General features: G+C 38.7%; 1 protein-coding gene across 1 annotated transcript in view; it reads left to right on the plus strand.

Annotated features, from left to right (window-relative positions):
• The window catches only part of LOC108670390 (maternal protein pumilio), a 61954-nt gene that overhangs the window by 35634 nt on the left and 7200 nt on the right, over positions 1 to 19120 (plus strand). The window lies entirely within an intron of this gene.

Genomic DNA, 19120 nt, shown 5'->3' on the forward strand with positions numbered 1-19120 from the left:
ACCCAATCATGTTGGCATGGTGATGATCGCACCTAAGTTCGACCAATATATTGCAGACTGAATTCCGATTGTTATTGATGCGTAAAATAATTATCAGTATACTTATTTCCAAGAATTCATTGCCCATTGAGACGAAAAAAGCATGCAGATTTTAGTAAAACTTCAAAATCATGGCAATCTTGTAACCTGCATATATTTCGTTTCAGTTTTTTTCAAGGGTTTGATGACCCCTTTAGCTCGGTCTTTGATATAGGTAATTCTAGCTTTCGTGAGCAGTCGAACAGATGCGAACTCCCATAAAGTGACGTGATGCTCTAGCCTTTGGTTCAATAATTTCACATCGAAATTGATCGCCGCACTAAAAGGCTTGAAAACTAACATGTGCGTGTTTGTTCCTTGAGTGGCTAGAGTGATATGGACACTTTATCCTGAAACGAGTTGTGAGAACAAACCAGATTACAGAACATAGCCCCAATCATTACTAATCTACGACGTACAACCAATAAACATATACATATACAATACATATACATATAAAATACATTAACAAACACACATCAATCAAATTTACTTTAAACAATACACAAACATACTAAATACGTGCCCGCGCACATCTCTCTCAACACTCGTCACTATCTGGTTCAAAAATTTTAGATAGTCCCAAGCATTCTCTAGGTGCTGTGCAAATTTCATGAAAATCGGACTGTTGGTTCAAAAGATTCGATTTTTGAAAAAAAGCGCCGGATTTCAGGGAAAAGTTTCTGGCCAGGATGTCAGGATCCGCCTATATAGGAAATCACGAGTTCTGAAAAAAAGTGCCCCCTTGGGGTTTTACCTGACTAAAGCGAAAGAAAATCCTCGCCTTCTACGCGATGGCGAGGACTAAGACCAAGTTTTTAATTCACATTTCGCGGGCTTACGCCCGCGAAATTTGCTCGAGTTCTCCGCATTGAACAAGCTCGTTGGCTCATTCAGGTCTGCTCATAAGATCTCAAGTTATCCCTTGTGCGCTGCCAAATTCAATGTTCTCATTATCACGCCCATGTATTTTTTTCGCCCATCTTATTCCCACCGTTGCCCTGCATTAATCAATCTCAAACTATACCATAAAAACGGGCACATAGCGCCGCCAGAACTTTGCTGGGTCCCGGCCATCCTGCGATAACTGAGACATGATTTTGATACCGCACTGCCGTTTCCCCCATCAAATGTTCTAGTCCGCCTGCATTGTTTAGGTTTAGGTCAGGATGAATTAAACTGTGCGTTGAATGTAAATCAAGTAAAGAAAATGGCATAGCGTATGCGAATTCTTTATGAAGAATACTTGTTAGAGGACTCGTGCATGGAGGGAAGAATTCGTCGCTGCTGGTCGTTGCTATCTCAAGTTTTGGACTTCGAAACTGTGAGAATTGTGGAGAAATTGCGAGTGGAGTTTTTGAAATTTTAACTATCCCTTCACTGTTACTATAGTGTCCCTTCAAATGTAACAGCTTCATTTTCTATGCTCTCACATAGAAACTTTTTTCAAGTAAAAAATTTCTAACGGTGACCGCAGAAACAAAAAGCTCTATGAAACTGTTCAGACAAACCGTGCTCTCGTCGCCAACCAGGTAAACTGTAAGCGACGTAATGAGAAAACCGTTCTGCAGGCAGGATCAAAATCAATTTTATTCATAATGTAGTATCGGCCATGTTACCGTTTTTTTATTTATTCTGGAGCGATAAAATTGAATAGAAAATCGTGTAATCAGAATTGATTATGTTTATTTTAGCAACTGTAAGTCTATATCTGATCAGCCATTATTCTTGCGAGTCAGTTTTATCCAACAAATAGAAATTATCGTTAATCGACTATCTCAAATCGATGCCGTGATTGAGTTTAGCACTTTAGTTGGTGACTATCTGAGCTGACTTTTTAGCTCATTTTCTCATTTACGGAAAAAATGCCCTATTGTGCTCGTCATGTCCGTCCGTCCGTCTGTCCGTCCGTGACTTCACGTTTTCGTCGACGAGAAAATGCGCTCTCTGTCACTCATTAATTGGAGTGAGTACTGAGTTTTATTTTTTTTTTGTAGTACATGTTTTGGCTTGTCTCCTTTTATTTAAAAACTCGGTCTTCATTCCTCTTGTGCAATGAGTTGAATCGCTAAGTTTACTCGAGGTTCATATTCTGCTTTCAAATTTCCAGAGTACGCAGAAAGTTTCCGTTTATTAATTCCAATGAAAATACTTGTACTGTTTACCGAAGCGCCGGAGCTCCATAGAAGATTGCGTAAGTTTCATTTAGTATTGCATGGAATGTTGAGGTCGGGTATCGCGGATGAAAGTAAATTCTCATGTTAATCACGTTGAGCTTCTCTGTACAATAATTTCTTTCGAGAAGAGCAGGGGAAGTCTCTTGATGATGTCTGTCGTGATGCATTCTCTGCAGTCTCCTCACGACTTGAAGGTTTCCTGTGATATTTAAAGCCCTTCACTTTCTTCACCTGCCTATTGGTTGCTGCTTGAAAGTTGCAAATTAGCACCAACCTCATACGACAGAAATGCTCGCGAGCGACTCTGATTCGTCTTCATTTTTATGAACACTACCAAGTTGTCATTTTCTTGTCGAGTCCTTTTATGCGAGCAAAACAGTTGTTTATATATATATTTTTATTTTTGCGTAGAAATATCGATACTTTATCATTCACATTTTCGCGTGTAATTTTAAAATATGCCTCTTAGTGCCACTTTTGCTCTGTTACAACAATTTCATTTTTTTATACTTAACGACTTGGGCCACTTTATTTTATTTTTTTCTCTAAAAGAAACTTAATTTATTCGTATCGCGTTTCTTAAGCCGCTTCTTCTTTACGGAATGTCAATGCAAGAGTTGTAGTCGTTTTACGCAGCTATATATTGCTATCTGCATTCTTCAAATGATTGGTTCATGTAGGCACAGTTTGATTTAGATCGCTGTTCGCTATCGTAGACGTTAGCTTGTATAACGGCTGTGCAATCCTCGTTAACCGCACACAGACCGCAGCCCCCGACCGTAGAAGCTTCTGCCTGTACGTCAATTGGGGTGCCCGCTGCGCTGGTTTTTTGTAGGCGTCTCTCGTATCGCTTCTTCCGTTATAGTTCCGTTGCATGATGCCGAGTTGCCAGCGACAACCTCCGGCAAATGGCAATTGTTTTATCTCTTGAACTCTCTTGCAACTTGTTGATAGGTCGACTACCACCATCTGGTTCTGCTCATCACTCGGCTCCGTTGCTCATAGGCTCGCAGCACCATCATTGTTTTATATATCTTTACACTCGTGAGAGCTGAATGGTTATTTTATGAGAGTAATTAAGAATTTTTCGTTTAAATAAATAAATAAAAATATGTATAATTTTGAACCAGCCTTCATGAATTGCTCAATGTTATTTATAAACTTCTTTATCTGCAAAATTAATCTAAAAGCAATTACTTCCCCGTTTAGGCAACCTAAGGAGTGGATTAATCCTTGCTTCACCGTCGCTCTTATTGAATGTTTATTTATCGTTTCGGAGCTAATGTTTTTATTGTAACTTCAGCCAAAACTCGTTTACTTTGACGCAATCACTTTTGTCTCTGCTGAGTATGTGATGTGATGAATTCTAGGGTTGCTCGTCTTTGCTGATTAATTGCTTGAGCCTCCTCCATTAGTCCGTCATTCGCATCTGCTCACGGGATTAATGTGAAGCAAATCCCACGGGCGCTTTAACCTTTAGTGCGTGGGCTCGTTCCTGCTATTTCTCGAGGCCTTCGCTTTCATGTTCGAATTGGTGAAATCCCTAAAATCGATAATGTGCCCGGTAAAAAGGTTTTATTGCTGAAAGAACGCTTGATGTTTGGATATTGGATAAGCTGCGTGAAATAAGGAGCAAAATTCAAACGAAATCAGTACGGTGTTCCCTGGTTTTATGCTTTTGATTCATTTTTATTTACAACTTATCGTGTTTTTTATTTACTGGTACTTGTTGCACTTACAATAAATGCTACACACTTAGTCGACATAGAAATTTTTTATTTACCTATTGCTTCATTTTTAATCTACTCTTTAGGGAAAAACAAAATTTGGTATACAATTTAGATTTTTCATTATGGATTACTTTCGCTTGTGAAGTGTCTGTTGGCCGGTAAATGGCTAACGCCTTTTTACGAGCGCTGCGCAACCTAAAACTTGAGTGGCTCTTGAATTGCTCCATGTGGTCAAGCCATTAAAATGAAGCAACCTCTTAGCTTGACAGGTCTCTTTGCCCTGTGTGCCGCGTTCGCCGACTTGAAAACTTTATCCGTGTCATGACCGGAATCGCCAAGAATCTATCTCCTCCCTTCCCCATAACGGTTCATGTCCTGCCGAGTTTGGGGTTAACTTTTACGCTCCCGCAGTAAGTTTTTGTTGGCAGAGCAGCATTTAAGTCTTCTGGTCACGTCTTGCATGTGTATAACCCATTCATCAAGAAAGCAGTATCTGGTGAGTTGTCTTTCATCTCTTATCCAGGCAATAACTCGTCTGAAGAGATCAATAATAACCCAATTGATTTGGCGTCACGTTTGTGAAAAATTTCAAATATTGTCTCCGAGTTCTGAGTCCCATGCGTATATCTCATTTGAGTCATACTGTCTAGCTGACCGTTCAATTTAATGATATTGGTCGAAGAGGTGTGGTGAAGCTCTTATCTATGGTGCGATAGGCGAGCATTTAATGGAGACTCCCTAATTGGCAGCCCTTCAACGCGCCGTCAACGAGTGCCTTGTACCAGGCAACTTGGAAGTGCACCAATTAGCCTCTGCCGCTAGAAATTCTCGAGGTGTGCCACCGACCTGTCCGTGTTGTTCAACACCTAAAACAGGCGCTGTCGCGCACTGAGTGTGTGTGGTCAATTGCATCGCCATCGCAAAATGTAAATCATTTATTTAATGTTGTTACTCAATGCGAGTATTGTCCGTTATGCCCTAATGAATTGTTTGAATAATTTTGGCAACGATTCGCAAACTTTCTGTTACTTCAAAAATATTTGCAAAAATATTGGAATGTTGTGTTTTCAAAATGGTGTTTGTTTCGTTGCCCAGTGTTAGTCTTGTCACACACGTTCTTGTGTCAAACACAGTGTTAGTCTTACATTGATATATTGCGAACGCAGGCTCCAATGAATCTGACCTGACGCCTTCTGCTTGTCGCTCTTGTATTACTTGTCACCAAGGTTCTTGTTTGCATTACTAGCTCTGATTTGAACTACATTTGATTTCGAATTAAGCCCTCATGTGCTCATTTGGGGGAGATGTTTAGCCCGTGTATTTATGTAGTTGTTGGTCTGGAAATGTTTCGATAATAATTCCAGTTATCGCGCAATAACGCGAGTGCACTGAACCTGTTTTGAACATTCAAGCTTCTGATATAACACGCGAGACTGCTGGTGTAATTGTGCTAGCGTTCTCGTTGCTGGGCTTTATTGCCAATATCGTGAGTTATCGATTTGGCTTTTGTGGACAATTTGATAGCCTCTCATTAGTTGATGGCAGTGCTCGAGCGGTTGGTTTATGCTTTGCGTATGGTTTGGTTGATGTGGCTAATGGCGTTCTAGTGTGGCAGCCGAAGTGCGGTGTGGTACCAAGACTGCTTCTTGGTCACAGCCAACTTATGCAACAACGGCTTCATTGACGCCTTATCCTGCGCACTGTATTGCTCCTGCCTTCTGCTCAACGTCGCTGCATCCTTTCTGTGTTCTTTGTTTCAACTTGGTGTAAATTAAATAAGTTGGTACGAAATATTTAGCCCCTCGCGCCATAAATTTGAAACTTTTGGTCCATGATGGTTTTTCTCGTCTTTTTGGAGCTGCGAAGTAAATTCTTTTGGTTATTTCGACGCTAATTTGACTTAACTGTATTGTATTCATTTTACTCTTGCCACACTGCGTGTTTTTGGTGGCTTAATGTGTACAGTGTGTATCTACTTTACGTTCACTGAATGTATCATTTGAAAGTTGTTGATTTTTTAGGATTGTATTCAGCTGAAAAATTTCTTCTGGTTACGACCTACGCAGGTTTATGATTAAACCGGTGTGAAAGCAAACAATGCGATCTTGATCACAGCCTCTAATCAGCTAAAATCTTTCCTAGCATTGAATTCATTGCCCTTTTACGTCGTCTCAACATTCTTGTGCAATATTTGTTCCAAGAATCCTTTGTGGACGAGCACGTGCACCTTATTTTTCTGTTAGGGTGGGGACAGAAGTCTCAGTGTTGGTCTTGCTCCTGATTCGAAGTATCTTCTTCAGTGCTCCTTCTGTTGTCGCTATCTGCACATTCTGATATTGCTGCTGTTGGTGCAGAGAAACTATTCTCTGTACAGAGGCCCTTTGACAAAAAGGAACCCATGCAAATCCCATGGCGGTTTCTTAATCTCCATCTTTCTTCGGGACTGTGGAATTAATCCTCGGTCTTTCTGCCTTATCTTGTCATGAGGGGTCTTATTGAAAGGTTAAGCGGATTCGAGATCAATTGATTGCGTGTGCTCAATTTTTGAGCAAGGATTAAGATTCAAGTGATGAGTTTTATGCTGTATTGCTGTGTTTAAATGATAATAAAGAACGCATAATCAATCAATTTCTAAGCCTAATTTCTGTAGCCGAGTCTCGAATAACTAAAGATGAAAAGTAAATTTTTTTACTCCTTGGGAGACGTTCATTGCTTACTTTGTTATTTTTTACCTCCCTCCAGAATCATTGTTCATATGACATTAAAAGGAGCGTTTTCTCTTCTAGTTGAGCGGAAACCTGAAAACACTTTCGTCACAGAATGTAACGTAGTAGAGACTTTCGCTCTGAAATCTTGAATTGTTCGATAAAATAAAAGACCCGAAAAGAATTATTTGCACAGCCAGAATTGCGATCATTTGATTTGTTCGTCACGGTCCCAATAGTGTGCTTGGTCTCTGTATCTGAAGTTTGTACGGAGCGTCCTAGAGAGCTCGTTTCCTTGCTTGTTTGCTCAAGGAGGACGTAATGGCTGCACGCCCGTCTATCGGCTACCCTCGTTTTCCGTCCCTCTCGTAAGACAAAAATTGCCCTCGTAAACGCTTCACCGGCGCCTTCGCAAGCTGTCTTCAGCATTCTGGAACCAATAGTATAACGAACGATATTGTGCTTTTTAGTCGCAGGTTTGTACCTTATTTCTCCTTTGTAGAAGTAAAGTTTCAGCATTAAGTTCAAATAAATTCATCTTAAATGTAAGCTGCACTTTATTCCTTGCCATGATATTTATGTAGCAATTTTTGCCATTAATTTGTAGTCTGAGTATTTGACTCAGGACTGACGTACCGGTATCTTAAAAGATTTCCTCACCTTCACATTGCCGAGTATTTTGTCGATTTTTGAAAACAAATGTGTAAGTTTAAACCAGCTTCTTCTTCTCGACATCTTTAGTTTAGATTGTCCATGAGTTACCAGACAGTCGGGTTCTTTCAGCTTTTCTTTAGTCGAGGACATTCGCATCGCTCCTGAAAGAGACCATGGCACCTTGATTTTTTTTGTATGCCTACGATGGATTTCATGAGTTATTGGGCGGTAGCGTTTTCGTGCAAACATGTCTATGAATGACTTTCTCCTTGTTATCTATAATTTTTACAAACAATGCTCCTCTTTTTATATATTCAGCAGGTGTGCGCGTCATATGTGTGTGTCGACTGTGGATGATTAGAATTTAAGCTCGCAGCAGGCAAGACCATAAATTTTCGATGGATGTTCGACACTCATGACCTAACACGTATGCTCAGGCCATTGTATGATGATGTTACGTGCACCTGCATAGATGAAAATTACACGCAGCTTGTCCGTATTCTTGAACACGCGTCAATTTTTTGAAGGCGACTTAATAAGTTATCAGGAGTCATTCCTAGAAACTCAGTTCTTTAGGTATTATTTATTGCGCGATTAGAAGTGACTGATCCTGTCATAAAAGCATTGCTATGTAGTTTTTTTAAGTTAACTCATTCTATCGTGTCAAAATTGTTTTTCTGGGCCAAAACAGTGATGCTAGTTTCTCATTGTTTACTTTTACATTGTTTTTCATGATTGTTTTAGTATCTGTGAAATTAGAACTTAAGTTGGTACCTATATAGGTAGCCATGGAATCAAAGACCGATGGCCGTTGTAGTTCCTTATTCAATGTCCGATTCTTTCCATCGGTTCGTGTATCCTCATTGCTTTGAAATGGAGGCCATTTTTGTTGGATGTAGAGACTGTTTATTTGGTTGACATGATCTCCGGTGGCCTCATGCTGCCATTTCCTCTTCGCTCTCTTGGGCTGCTGCTGGTGCCTCGTCGCTCCCTACCTCGGCGCGTTAACCATGGCATGCATGCGACGCTTTCTTGAGCACCGTTCACAGTTCACCGAACACATACCCTCAGCTGCACCCTGCCGTCTTAATCGTGTGGGAAATCTTTGAATTAAAGAGGGTGTTCGCTTTCTGATATCTCTTAATGTATATTTCTATACCTCAGTTGTTTCATCAATTTCGTATAACAAATAAAAAAGCTCAAAATCGTCGTTGTCAAAGGATAAATTCGTAACGTACATTGTACTCGTACTTTTTTGCCTCAATATCTACATCATAACCACTTAATATCACGGCGTTTTGTTGCCTTATTAATTTTTTTTCTTCCTACATTCATTCTATGATGCTGTTCAGCTCATTTTTATGTGTCTAAACTTTATCAGTTCACCCACATTAAGCACTTAAATTTTATGGTCACTGACCAAACGCAACTATTTTTACTCAGCCTGTGTATTTTTTTTTTTTACTTTTGTGGTCTGCTCGTCTCATCTCATTTCGACGAAAATATTTTTATCAAGAGCTGACTTCGAGGCCCTCCAGCGTTGCTGTGAGACCGATGCAAATCTGGCGCTGCCTTGATGTCATCGTCTTGCCAATTTCATCGCTAGAATTTTTCTCATATTCGCGCCCGCTTTTTGATGTGCGTCCTGCCAGTGTGCTTGTGAAAATTTCCTGATATGACTCACGGTAATTTCGTGTTTTTTAACTAGTCACTCGTGTCATTCATATACAGTCGCTAAAATGCTGCGTTTCTTCTGTGGTATTATTTCAGTACTTTTAAATTTATTTTCATTTCTTTTCTGCTTATTGATTAAAAAAAACATTTCAGTGCATGAGTGACTTGCTGTTTGTCATCTCATTTCTGTCCCACCTAAAACATTTTTAAAATTGAGTTAATGTGCTTTAGAACAAAATTTACACATGATTTATGTAACCTGAAAGTCTGGAAGCGCAAGTGAGTGCCTCGCTACTAAACCAAGATTAGCGCTCAACACCAATGCCTGTTCACTGGTAAACCCTGCTCTTTACTTCACTTCGCAAGAAAAGACCGTAAATTTTAGCCACGCTTCTATCGCACTTTCCGGAGGTCCCGGGTAAAAAGCCCTCACAATTTTTGGCCTACCACGTGAAAAATATTGCACTTTCTGCGCCTTCTGGAAAGCTCAGCTTGCTCTGATGCTCTGATGGCCACTAATGGTGCTTTAGTGTCATTCGTAACCTTAAAAAATGTCCTAAAACTGATCAATCACAGTCTCGTCACTGCAACATTCCCATTCGGTGTATAATGAGCTGTGGATGCGCTGTGTCGCGATAACGAGAACGATTTGCGTGCTGTAGTTATACATATAATGAGATTAGTCGCATCTGATCGAGCCAGTATCTCATTTGCATGCGTATTTGGGTGGGCGCATTCGCTCCCCAAACGCGAGTATTTTGGGCCACAAAGGTAATTACTTGCAGATAGTATGCACTTGCAATCTGCTATGAGGCTGCGACGCCAGACGTGCGACTCGATTAGTTGTAGCTTCGTGCCACGGTTCGATTTTATTTCTATTCATTTTTTACCTGTTGCTCTCGCATATTCTCACTTGCTGACATGAGTGCATTTTACCTGTTGCTCTCGCATATTCTCACTTGCTGACATGAGTGCATTTTACCTGTTGCTCTCGCATATTCTCACTTGCTGACATGAGTGCATTTTACCTGTTGCTCTCGCATATTCTCACTTGCTGACATGAGTGCATTTTACCTGTTGCTCTCGCATATTCTCACTTGCTGACATGAGTGCATTTTACCTGTTGCTCTCGCATATTCTCACTTGCTGACATGAGTGCAACTCAGAAATGGCTTCGGCGGCGGTGAATATTCACGATGTAAAATGTTTACGATAATGAATTCAAGATAAATTATTTCTTTTGAGTCGGCCTTGTGCAATTTACTTTACCTTGTTGCTAGTCCGTTGATGTATGTTTAGTTGTGGGTTCATGAATTTAAATATAATTACTTTACTGGTGTAGTAAATATGAATTGAATCGTTAAAGATGTCTTTATGTCTGGAGTATCCCTCCAAAAGGGATGTTCCATGAATTGTGCGGCATGGTGTTTGATATTTATTGTTGAAATTTCAACTGACTATGTTAACAAAATGGAATTTTAAGTAACACGTTGGCTAATAATAACCACGAGGTGTGGTTATTTCTCCAGGATGAAGTGGTACATATCAGGGTTGCCAGATGGCCTAAAAAACGGCTTAATATATACTAATATATATGTAGGTTCTTGTGTAAAAATTTCATTTTTTTGCAGTTTTTTAAATTTAAGTAGGAAGTACCCGCATCATAAATTTTAGCTGGCCAACACAATTGAAAAACCGAATGGCGGAATTTGTCCAGAACAATGACCGTCTGACAAATAGATTTTACCATACTAGTTCGGATTTATTAACTTGTTATTTCGGTATTAGAATGCTTAATATCAATAAAAAATCGTTATAAAACCCCAATTTGTGTATTTCATAATAGTACAAACAATGAAATAATAGTACAAGAAGAAGCAATCGGAGTCAACGTTAAAGTTAAGTTACGTTGGTAAGGTTTACATAGTATGAAAATGACATCTACTCAATGTTCCTAAATTATAATCTATGGTAAGCGAGAGACGCCATAATTAAATTTACATTTATATCACCATGTGAGTTGCCGCTGTGATCCCTGAGTCCGAAGGATAATAATTTCAATTGATTAAACCCGGAAGTTATTAATGAGCTTCAAACAATGACCAGTAATTATTGGAATAGTAATTTTAAATTTTCATTGTAGGTTTATATTACTTCAGAGATATTTACTTAACGTTCTTGGGAATCAGTTCAGAATTTGAATGATCAAAATAAGATTTGCTCTAAAAGTTATTCTTAAAAATTCATGCTTAGGAGATTATGTTGCTTCAGTTACTCTTCAAATGTTATTTGTGAATACGATTTATAAGTCAAACGATTCCTCTTGAATCAATCGGTCGAATTATTGAATGCTTTCAACCCGTGCTGAAAACGGAGCTGCGCGAAGTTTAATTTTCCATGTGATTCGACCGTCCGTGTACAAAATTCAGCAGTAGCTGGAGGTCCTTGCTCTGTCGTGAATATTTTACACACTCAGCGTTCATTTCAGCTCGTTTTGTCAGCCGACGTGTTATTCATCCTTTTGAAAGTACACGGCCATTACACAGAATTTGTGCTCTAGTTCATAATAATCTAAAAAGCATCGGCTCATATGATAAATTCCATTAAAATTGTTTAGTTGAAATTTGATCTCATTGTCAGTCCCTCCGAATCAATGTATTTACGGATCTTATAATGCTTTGATATGACATTCAATTGTTCCACAGGACTAATTGGCTCAGAATCAAAGCCCATACAAACTTCTCATGAGACTCGCAGCCCTTGAATACTTGGACAGGAACGTAGCTGCCTTAATCGTAAACACAGAAAATACAGTTCAGCCTGGCTACTCGTGTGGCTGCGTGGTTTTAGCTTTGAATCTCCATGTTTACGCGAGTAGTTGTTCTGAAGAGCTGGCTCAGATTGAGGGACTGAGCGGCTCGCTAAGTTTCATCGATTGTCGATGCGAACTGAGCTTGGTTGGCCTTTGCTTGTTTTTCTGTTGCCATCGAAATCTCTGTTGTGGGACGCAAGGATCAGCAGCTCTGTGCGGTCTATATTTTCAACGCGCTCTTTTGCTATTTATTTTTGTACCATTTTATGGATTTAACGATTTCGTGTATCTTGTAAATGACGTTCTAGTTGGCTGTGATGCACAGTGTGATTACACTGTCGTTGATTTGGGTTGTTTTGTAACTGCACATCTTGTTTCTGACATAAAAGTCGCTTTAGCATTAAGGTATTTTTACTGTAATATATGACGGAGTGATGTATTTGTCTTGTTAACTGAAATGTGACGAAGCAAGCTATCTATTTTCTCTGCCGAGTGCATTGAATTATCTCATGGCGCTGATGTGATCAGACATCTATTTTCTTCTTGTCTGTTTTAATGAAAGCGGCTAAAACGCAATTTTCTAAAAGTTGATGCTCGTTCATGACACGTTAATACTTCCCAGTTCCATTCATGATGACAGGCTTGAGATTGTGAATAGAGAAGTTTATTGTACTCGCTGTATATATTTTTTTAATTTGTAAACTTTCGTTCTTTTTTGCACTTTTTAAATTTATATCCAAGTCTTCCTTTCGGTGTCACGGGTCCAAGATATTGCAGAGGGCGTTTGAGATATTGAGAAGTGATTGAAGGAACTTGTGGTGTATAGTTGGTGGCCTGTACTTTAGCTCTTCAGCCATTGTAATTTAGTTTCCATAAGCGCTGCTCAAGAGAAAATAGAAGGGGAATGAAAGCCTCTTGTGCGTTTCCTTCAATCTGATCTGAATTTATCTCTCGTTATATATAAGGCTTACCAAGATTCCACCAAACGTTGTCATCATGTGAGCATTAACCATACTTTCACTCTTGTTTGATTGGTTGTATTTTTTTTTTCTACGAACGATTATTTCTCAGATTTCTTTGTCGTATTGGCTTGTTGAACTTAATTAACAGGCTTTGCTTGTTATTTCCTCATCCATAGAGCTTTCGGAAAGATGACAGTCTCAATTTCACGCGTTGAAATCAAGTGGCAGCATTTCCGTAAGGAAATACAATCTCAAAGCTGGCGCATCGACGCTTCTTCCGAAGCTCGGCAATCTTTTAAGCTGCCCTAAACGCCGGCATGTGTAATGCTTCGCGCTGCTGCTCTCTTGCTTACCATACGAGGAAGAGTCGGCGGAGCTCCAACGTGTTGCTGGCGTTCCTGGCCCGTCAGATGCATCTGCCAATCTCCATGGAAATTAGATGCTGCTGGTGGGCCAAAACTCGCATTGCAGCGCTGCGACCGCGCTCCGCTTTGTCCCTCATCATCGCGCTTTTTTCTCCTCCACTCTTTAACGCGATTGAATTTTATGGCTTCGCGAATTCATGCATCAACTAGCTGTTCATTTTTGCTGGAATTTTCGCTTACTCATTATTATTGTTTTCGGAAGATTGTGTGACGTGTGTGAGAAAAATCTTTGAAAATTTAATTGGTTTGTCCAAATCCAAATCTGGTTAAAAAGGCTATCGAAAGCTGTTGTAACTCCGATTGAAATCGTTGTCTTGAGAGAGCGACAAGAATTTTTTCCTGAACTGTTGATATACTATCGCGGTGTTACTGTTGGTATTGAGCAAATTTTCTAAATTTTATAGCGATGCTCCAGCGAAAGTTTCGATGGCGATGTAGGCTGTAGTTTTTACTGCCTCATGCGGAAGTTTAGTTGAACTGGCAGGTTTTTGCGTGCTATATGATTCGTATTTTATACTTTGTTGAAGACACAAAGTAAGCAACTTTCTAACTACCAACATTTGAAAGAAAGGGACTGGATGCCTATAGCTACGCATGTCAAGACTGCCGAATTCTTCGCTGCACGCGAATATCAGACATCGTTAAATGGTCTTGCAATAGAGAGAGTGGATTCCTATCAATGATTGAACTTAGTGCTGAATTATTTTCCATCGGAAATTATTTCCGAATTATTTTCCATCATCGGAGTCCAATGATTCGAGAAGAACGATGCCTGCATTTACACGATACGAAATTAGAGGAATTCTACTCCTGTATTGTGGGATAATTTTTTTATATCAGTCGTATCGTATTTTACAAGCCGTCGTGTGCAAAAATGCTCTTATTTCTACCTGCGCTATTGAATTATAATTGCATTGCAGCCATGTTCGGTTCTTTATGGTTGCGCCATGTTATTAAAACGATCATGTATTTGCACTGATAATTGTGTGGAGTTAGTCTTATTTTTATTAATATTTCATAAATAACATCAGCTACCAGCTTGCCCTCTACTGATTTTGTCCCCGCTGCAGCTTTTTGCTCGAACTTATTGCCAATGATGACATTTTTCACTTGATATGTATAGTGTGAAGGATTTAATAGGCTCGTCTAAGTAAACTGCTCTATAGCGTGGACACAGCGAGTTGTGCGGACGCTGATCTGCTCTACCGCCTGGCATGCCGCCGTGGGCGTAGTGCACTTCCCGATCACGCTCCGTGACATGGCGCTATCCGGTGCGCTGACGGACGACAGTCATTGTGACCTTGCCTTACTTTACGTTAACTTTTGCAATGACTATTATCTGACATGTAATTACTTCTACACCTATTACTGCGCCTGGCATGGATCAATCAAGGTTAAGGGAATCAGGACAAGTTTCCTCATCATGACTGACCTTCGCTGATCAAATGAACTATTGTGATAGTTTATCCAAACTCTAATTTCCAAACTGCAATGCGATCCATTGAAGATTTTTCTCTAGGTATAGTCACTTCGAAGTGGATTTCCGCTCTTTTTTTAACGCTATTTTCCGATTTTTTAGCCCATTTAAGTCTTCTTGAATCCATTCTCTCCGTTTTTTCCAAATAAATCTTATGTCGTTGCATTGACCAGTCAACCGCTAAAAGAGAAAAATCTTTGCGCGAACTCTTCTGATGACGCCGTTCTTTTCATGGCTGGGGATGCGGATGTTCCTTGTGCAGTATTCGAGCGATAATTATTAGTGTAACAGCTTTTTAGTTCGTGAGACTAATTTCATTGGGGTTTTCAGATGGAATATCCTTGCCATATCGTAGTCAATGTGTTTTAGTACATAAATACCTCCTTATTTTGTATTACATTCTTGTTATATTTTAGTTACAAATTATTATTCAGTTCAATTTTGTTTTCTGTGTCGGCATATAATTTAAGGAGTATATTTAAATTGTTTAGCGAATGCGAATCTGTTTCATTTAATGGCACCAAGAGTACCTATATTAATCTAACAATTTTATAACTAGGTGCAGTAATTTCTTGTTTCTACGACAATACACATCTGTATTCGCCAGTCAGCGCTGGAGTATGTGCTATTAGATTCACTGTGAAAGCGCATGTATTTTTGGTTCCCATTTAATGCCTACCGCGCTTGGCTGCAAATCACAACCTGCGTCTGACCGAATGCTCGAGGCGGCTGGTCCGTTATGATCTGCGGCCCTCGCGTCCCTGAAAACTTGCTTTGCTGGCCCGCGTGTGTGGAATTTTGACCCAGGGTTTCACTCCTCTTCGTAAAATGTAATGCTAATTATTTTGCTGCCTCCAGCCTAGTGCCATTTTTGATATCCCGTGTCGCTGGACTTTTCCCTCTCGAAATGTAGTTACCCTGCACTCGCGACCATTCGATTTTCTATCGTTTTTACAACACTTCTCTTTAACTTCACTTCTTGTCTGTCTGTCTGTCTGTCTGTCTGCTACAAATCTTGTAATCAAAATTTAATACACTTCTACTTATTCTATCGATCTGAAATTTTGCACACTTGTGTAAAGTTGGAGACAATGCATGAATCAAATGTCAAAATAAAAGATTTTAAAAATTAAAAAAAAAATTTTTTAATATTAAAAAATTAAAAAAAATAATTTTGCCAGCTACAAATCTTATAACTGATATTTGACACACTTTTACCTGTCTGATTGATCTGAAATTTTGCACACTTGTGTGAAGTCAGAGGCAATGCATGAATCAATTAACAGAATAAATAATTTTGAAAAAATTATATATTAAAAAATTGATATATTAAAAAAAATTGAAAAACTAAATTTTTAATTTGAAAATTAAATGAGAAATTCATTGTACATTTGTGAGATTGGAGACACTGGATTCTTTGGTAGTGTTGTCTTTAAAAAGTAATTTTTAAACGCATATTATTTTACCTCCGTTTTGACCTGTTCAACAGAAGTTTAAACATTTGGAACTATCCGCCTGCAATATATATAGTTAGTTCAACAATCTTCATGCGCGTTCTACTTTGTCGTCTACGTTTACATTTTTTTTAATTACTGTTCTGTTAGTTGCTGTATTGTTACTAACTAACACAGTTTTTCGGGGGATATTTTTTGCAAGGCTGACTATTCTTGATGAGTTGGTACCTTCCGTCCCGTGTGCATTAAAAAATTTCACTCAGCGATTGTGCCATAATTTAACGCTTGGATTTCGCGATTAATTTGAGCACGAGATTGTATTTTCTATGAAATTATATAAACTTCAATTTGGGAATTGGGTTATCTGGTAACCGAGTCGATTGTAATTGGGCTTCAGGCCAAATTGGTAAATGAATGCTCGGGTCTAATGGAAGGATTAAGTTGTCGCGGAGCCAATTCGAATTGTCGCTGGAGTTGACTGATTGCTATACCGAAGCGTTCGACTAAAGTTTTCTATGTTTGTCGATGAAGTTGCTCCTTGTGCACAGATAGCATGATTGATCCAACTATATTTTTGAATTTGGGGAATCACTGTTACCAATTACCGGTATGACGTTCATTTACTGTGACTTTGTCTCTTCGTTGCATGTGGCAATGAAAATGGCTTAATTCATTCAAATACATCGGTTACGTTCTTATGCATGAGAATAATGCTTTTATCCAACCACTTTACCAAAAATCGCCAATATCATTGTAATATTCGTGACTACTGTGATGATTGAGATCCTTACACATAAAACCTAATCAAGTAATCATGTAACGTTCTGGCACTTTTTTCGCTTTATCTTTCTTCCCGCTCTATTCAAATATTGCGTTATTATTCAAATTATGTGCCCATTTTGTTTGTATTATGCTGAATGCCCTTTCCTAGACTTGTATAATATAAATTTTTTCCATGCTCTTCGTGTCCCTTTTCGACTCTCTTAGAATTAACGACAGAATCTCTGTTGTACAGGAAGAAGAAGAGGAAATATTGACAATCAAATAGCCGATATCCGTAAAATTTTGACCCAAATTTTGAGTGAATAAAATAGTAAGATTTTATTCACTCAAATATTATTATTATTTGATATGATAATATTATTATTATTATAATTTTCAAATATTATTATTAATATTAATTGTATTACAAATATTATTATTTATTATTCAAATTGAATGAATAGTCAGAGACACTTTCCCATTACTACATGACGTTCGGCATAGCTAACGCCATCTGTTATCTATGCATGTCCTTTTCCTTTCATTACAAGTTTTACTCGAAGTAGTGTCGGCGGCATGCATAGTTTCTAGTGTTGATATTTGCACCATTCAGCTACCTGCTATATTTCTTATTTCCTGCAAGAACTTAGTTGGTAAAATTATTTAATATCTTTATTGTTGCTGTGATATGGATATGGAAGCAGCCCATGCTCTTAAAAACACTTCCAATTATTTTCTCCTGGCGTCCCATAATTAAATTGAAGTACCTAACTTTCTACGCTCTCTGATGCATTATAGTTTTGCTTATACAAATAGTCGTGAGTCGTTCCCATTAAACTCACTGACGGATGGGTAAGTTCGGTCATTAGAATTTTCTCCTTACTGTGCTTGCTTGATCGTTTTTTATTTTCTATCTTGGTTAGTGCCTACATTACTTCACCTCACGGCTTCGCAGCTTTACCTGCAAATATTCTGTGAGCTGCTTGGAAGTTGAGTAAAATTTCTCGACACTACAGCTGTTTGAGGAAATTTTTCTTCAGAAAAAAAAGACCTACTCTCTCTGCCTTTCCATTAATATGTGTCAATTACACAAACCATATTCCATTTGTTACCGATTTTGATCTCTGGTGACCTTCCCAGCAGTATAAACTTTCTAAGACCACTCATTAAATTAAAAGTTTTGATGCGCCGCCGCAAATGCCTTGCATGCTTCTCGTAGAAGAAAATGCAAACACGTCCTCATCATAAAACTCGGCGTTGTATCTCAGGGGACATCACTAAACTTCGCTACAGGCTCGCCTTCCCTAATTTGATTGAACCCTGATGGCTGTACAGCTCCGTGCCTTTGCTCAGGTGTCCGTCTCTCCCATTAGTCCTCTTTCTTTATCCCTAAGGACTTGCACGCGAAACTCATTTGAGAACCAGACCGGTCCGGCTAATCTTAATTAACCTTTCAATACTAGAGCAGATGAATTTTTACATTGGTACTGTACAACACGGCTGAAAATTGTGGATGTGTTAATAACTACCGATCAATTGTTGGCGGTCATTGGCGCAAATCTGGGGCTCTATTTGCAATTGGAAATGACTTAGGACTATGTATTATTTTAATATTTCGTTGAACATATGTTTTATAGAATTCCATTTATTTATGGCGAATTGATTGTATATTTGAATTGATTTGAAAAGCAATCGATGGCCCAAGGTGAATGAACCAAGTAATTGTCAGAAATTAATGCTACTTTATCGCCGAATTGATTATTTTGTACAAAATTATTAATTAACACTAAATACGAACCAAATTTTTGTTTTTAATTCTCCCGATTCCATTTTTGGAATCATTTATAATAAATGAACATTCTGCACTGCCCTTGTACGTATACCATCGATCTTCTTATCTGATTGTATTCAGACAGAGTCCAATCCGTGACTTGAATGACTTTCCGCCATATTTCGTAAAATTCATGTATACTTTCGTCGAATTAAAGCCCACGAGTTGTGTAGCTTGCTTTTTTCCATGCAGTTCGCCATCTGCGTGCTTAGTTCTCCATCTCTATTTTGAATCTCCCCAACATCTTCGAGAAGTTTCTCTTCTACTATTTTTTTTTTCTTAGATTCAAAATATTTTTCTAACTGAAAAGAAGAAAATTCTCGATTCAACTTTGGAAAGAAAGCATTGATTCTTGGTCGTGATTCAACTGAGCACAGCA

This window comes from Hyalella azteca, unplaced genomic scaffold, assembly GCF_000764305.2.
Source record: "Hyalella azteca isolate HAZT.00-mixed unplaced genomic scaffold, Hazt_2.0.2 contig9014, whole genome shotgun sequence".
NCBI lineage: Eukaryota > Metazoa > Arthropoda > Malacostraca > Amphipoda > Hyalellidae > Hyalella > Hyalella azteca.